The sequence below is a fragment of the Orycteropus afer genome, unplaced genomic scaffold, assembly GCF_000298275.1.
Source record: "Orycteropus afer afer isolate SDZICR_OR568_19922 unplaced genomic scaffold, OryAfe1.0 scaffold00366, whole genome shotgun sequence".
Taxonomy (NCBI): Eukaryota; Metazoa; Chordata; class Mammalia; order Tubulidentata; family Orycteropodidae; genus Orycteropus; species Orycteropus afer.
The window spans coordinates 1,036,569-1,041,475 of NW_006921953.1; positions in this window are offsets into that span (position 1 = coordinate 1,036,569).

Sequence of the window (4,907 nt, forward strand, 5' to 3'; positions counted from 1 at the left end):
ACTCTAAGCACGTGAGAGAGAGTGGGCACCTCCCAGAACATTGTATTGTGCCACTCCCAACAGAAATAACCCAGGTGGATAGCCTCAGCAATCAGGGGCTGCTCAGTTGCTCATACAAAATCCCACCTTGGAGTTTACAAAGGCTTATGGGTAGAAAAGCCACACTAAGTAATTTACTACACCGCAAGCAGTATCAAAACAAAAAAACACCACCAAACACTACCATTGAGTCGATTTCGACTTAGGCGACCCCCATTGGATTTCTGAAGCTGTAAATCTTTACAGAAATAGATTGCCCCATCTTCCTTCCAAGGAGCAGTTGGTGAGTTTGAACTGCTGTAGTGGTGGGTTTTGTTAGCAGCCAAATACCTTATCTACTACCTCACCAGAGCTCCTTATATAAAGGTACAGAAGAATAAAATTATAAGAGAGCTATATGAAGGATATAAGGTTTAGAATGATCTTTGAATCTAAAACAACAGCATGAATAGGACTTGGAAGTAGATTAGTATGGGGGAGGACTAGAGGAATCCTAGTGCCCTGGGAAATCATCTTATATGGAATAGTTTCCCCCTTAACACATTTTCTTCTATACCCTAGAGTGATTGAACCCAGTATGCTCAAATTTGATAGTTCAGGTTGTTATATCACTAAATAAATGCAACTTCTTAAACCAAAAACCAAACCAAACTCACTGCCATCGAGTCAGATCCGACTCATAGCAACCCCTCCTTGGGTTTCTGAGGCAGTATCACTACCAAAGTAGCTTAGATTGCCCAACCTTCCTCAAAGACATATAAATAAATACTCTTCTACCCTAGCACAAAACTACCCACAGGCTCAAAGTTGGTTTTCAAAGGAGCATAGCAGACAAGGGATCAAAAAGAAGCATTAAGTAGAGGCATTCCACAGATACAACTTCTAAAATTCTAGCACTTTCTTAAGATTTAGCCACATTGAAGGGAGCTCTGGTAGTGTAGTGGGTAAAAGCATCTGGATGCTAAGCAAAAAGTTGGTGGTTCAAACTCACCAGCCACACCACAGGAGAAAGATAAGGCAGTCTACTTCTGTAAAGATTTACAGCCTTGGAAACCCTATCAGGCAGTCCTACTCTGTCTTAAAGGGTCACTATGAGTTGGAATTAACTCAATGGCAGTGGCTATTTCCACAGTAACTCTAAAAGGACAGTAAGAAAGGTCACTGCTCAGCCAATTTAAGCAAGTAAATTACCATCTAGTTCAACTACTATTCATTTAAGTTGTTAGCCTTCAAAACAACGAACTCACTAAAATAATAGCTTATCTTCAATGACTTGAATTGAACCTATAGAATGAATTACTACTAACTGCCTACAGAGAAGGAATTGAGTCTGGAAACTAATAGCCACTCCTCAATCATAACAGTTAGGAACAAAATGTGTTTAAAAGAATGCACAAATAGTAAAGGGGACTTAATAATGAGAGACTTATTTATTTCACAACAACCAGTTTTGGTGGTGTCCTTGAAAATCCCCAATTTGGGATATTATTTGACATTTTCTTTCAGCACATCTATCATCTTGATCTATTTGAAGAACAATCACTGACAAGATAATTTAAAATTTCGACATTGTAGCAATTGTTAAAATCGCTTTGAAAGCTTTGGGCCATAGGGTCCGTAAAAGCAATCCTGTAGGAAAGATTTATTCTTGCCCATAAATAAGTCAGTATTCAAAAAACTTGGTATCCAGCTTTTTCTTTATAGTATATGTGCTGCTGAAGCAAGCACCAGTTCTTTCTTCAGAAAATGATTACAATGAGCTTGATTATCTCTATAATTTAAAAAAAAAAATTAAATGCAAACCTACACACACACAAAAAAACTGATTTTTTATTTCCTAGTTTACACTCAGCCTCACTTTAGGAAAAGTGTGCAACAACAGAATTTAAATACACCTTGAAGAACAATCAAAATAATATTTATTGAGCTCAGCAGTTCAAATCCATCAGCCACTCTAAAGACTGTTGTTATTAGATGCTGTCAAGTCAGTTCTGACTCATAGCGACCCTAAGTACTACAGAAGGAAACACTGCCCAGTTCGGCACCATCCTCACAATCATTGCTATATTTGAGCCCATTGCTGCAGCCACTGTGTCAAACCATCTCATGGAGGGTCTTCCTCTTTTTTGGTGACCGTCTACTTTACTAGGCATGATGTTGTTTTCCAGGAACTGGTCCCAACATGTCCAAAGTATGTAGGACAAAGTCTCACCATCCTCATTTCCACGGAGCATTCTGGCTGTACTTCATCTAAGACATATTTGCTTATTCTTCTGGCAGTCTACCAGTCAGTTCTACTCTGTCCTACAGGGTTGCTATGAATCAGAAATCTACTGGACAGCAAAAGGTTTGGTTTGGATTTTTTAATAGAACCCGTGGACTCTATTCTGAGTACCTCACATGCATTACAGACATCATTTCCTCCAATAACTCTACATGGTAGATACCTACATCACTATTTTACACTTGAAGGAGCCCTAGTGGAGCAACTCTAACCCAAAGACTCCACAAGAGAAAAAACCTGGCAGTCCGCTCTTGTAAGATTTACAGGAAACACTATCAGGCAGTTCTACTCTGTCCTACTGGGTCACTAAGAGTTAACATGGACTCAATAACACATAACAAAACATACTACACATGTGGAAAGTTATTTAAAGCCAAACGTTGGTAAGCTGGTAAATGGTTATGCTGGGAATTGAAGCCCAAAGTGTCTGATATCAAAAGGTGTATTCTTTGATTCAACTACAAGGCACTGTCTCCCTTGACTGGAAAAAATAAAGAGGCAGAAGCATAAAATTTTTCACTTTTTCCTGAGTGTTAACTTGTATCTCAGTATGACAGAGTAATTAAATGCAAGAGCACTCGAGTGAGACTGCTTGGATTCAAACTCAGCTCCACTACTTAGGCGATACGTGTCGAGTGTCCGTTACCTCAAGTATAAGCTGAGAATAATAACAGCAGCTAGCTCATAAGCGAGCAGTCTGGCTGCGCAGTGGTTAGCTGGAGTGCTAACGGAAAGGTCGGCCGTTGGAACCCACCTGCCGCTTCGCTTCGCTTCGCAGGAGAAAGATATGGCAGTCTGCTTCTGTTAAGATTACAGTTTTGGAAACCCTGTGGAGAAGTCCTACTCTGTCCTCTAGGTTCACTATGAGTTGGAATCCACAGGACCACAAAGGTTGTTTTTTTTTTTAAAAGAAAATCTCATAAAATCTTTGAAGGGATTAAATAAACTAGTTTGTAAAAAAGACCTGAAACTGTCCTCATCTGGGGGTGGGGGAGACTGGCTCTGTTGGAATGGAAAATGATGTATGAGGTTTTCCCAGGAAAATCCGTTTTTCTGAACAAAAAAACTAAAAAAGCAAGGATAGCTCTGACAAAAATAGTAACTTGGAGGGGGACAGGAGATGAGCCGGAGCAACCGACGGTGAAGAGCCAGGAGCAGAGGGGCCCACTACCTCTCACTCGGGGAGAAAACTCGGCTCAGAGGCCCTAGGGAGAGAAACGGCGGGCTGAGTTTGTAGAGGGGCGGGCGGGGACAAGAGCCCTCCTGCTGTGAGGGACAAGCGGTAACAGAGCCGCCTGACAAACCCAGCCAGCGAGCCCAAGGGCTTGAGAACCCGGGGATGCGGGCCACTCCCAGGTGTGAAGGGGGCGGGTCGGCACCGAAGGATGGAAGCTCCCACAGTGCGGAAAGGGCCTACCCTGCGTCCGAAATGGCCCAACACGGCATCGGCTAGCGCCCACTGCGGTGTCGAGAGGGGCCCACCCCGGGTAAGGTGTGGGCCGCGGCCTCCGTGAGGGCGGGAAGGAGGCGGGAGGAGGGAGGACTCAAGGTGTGTCGAGGCAGCAGGTACTCACCAGCCGGCCAGTGCTGCTCCGCCAAGCCCCACTTCAGCGGCGCTGAGGGTCGCGAGCGGCCGCAGCACGTCAGAAGCAAAGGAGCGAACGGCTGGGTGAACGCGCGCGAAGCTCGGCCACCGCGCCGAGGAGACACGCTCTCGGGGCTGGCGCACGCGCGGGCGCTAGGGGGCGAAACCATTCCACACAGCGGGGGACGCCGTTGCTGGGACGTACCAATTGCGCAGGGGGCGCCACTGCTGGCAGGGAAAACAATCTCGAAGGACAATCCCAGTTCCCTCTCGCTGCTCTTAGGTGTCCTCATTCCCATTTACTAGCACTCTGAGGGAAAACCAGAGTGGTAACTGGGCCCCAAAACCACTACAGTAAACCCCTCAAAGTCTGCTCTGCAACCTCAAGCCTCCTCTGGCTCCTTCCTTGTGTATACCTAGTGTTAAGTACTGAAATCTGTTCTTATGATCCCTTGAAAAACAGCTCCCCAGATGACAAAATGTTAAAGGCTAATCAGCACAGGGGCCAGGGAAGGAATCTCAGAAAGTAAACTCTTAGAGATAGTGTGTGAATGTATAAAATCAATCAGTCACTATTGAGAACAATTTGACAGCGTCTCAAATTTTTAAATTTTAAATGTGCATTGTATGACCCAACAATTTCACGTCTAGAACAGTGTTGTTGTTAAGTGCCGTCAAGTCAAGTCGTAGCGACCCCATGCACAGCAGAACGAAACACTGCCAGATCCCGCGCCAGGCCCACAATCCCTGCTATACTTGAGCCCATCATCGAAGCCACCATGTCAATCCATCTCATTGAAGGCCTCCCCCTCTTTCGTCGACCCTCTACCCTACCAAGCATGACATCCTTCTCCAGGGAATTGTCCCTTCTTAAAACATGACCAAAATAGGTGAGAGTATGTCTGGCCATTCTTGCTTCCAAGGAGCATTCTGGCTGCACTTCCTCCAGGACAGATCTGTTAGTTCTTTTAGCAGTCCACGGTACTTTCAGCATTCTTC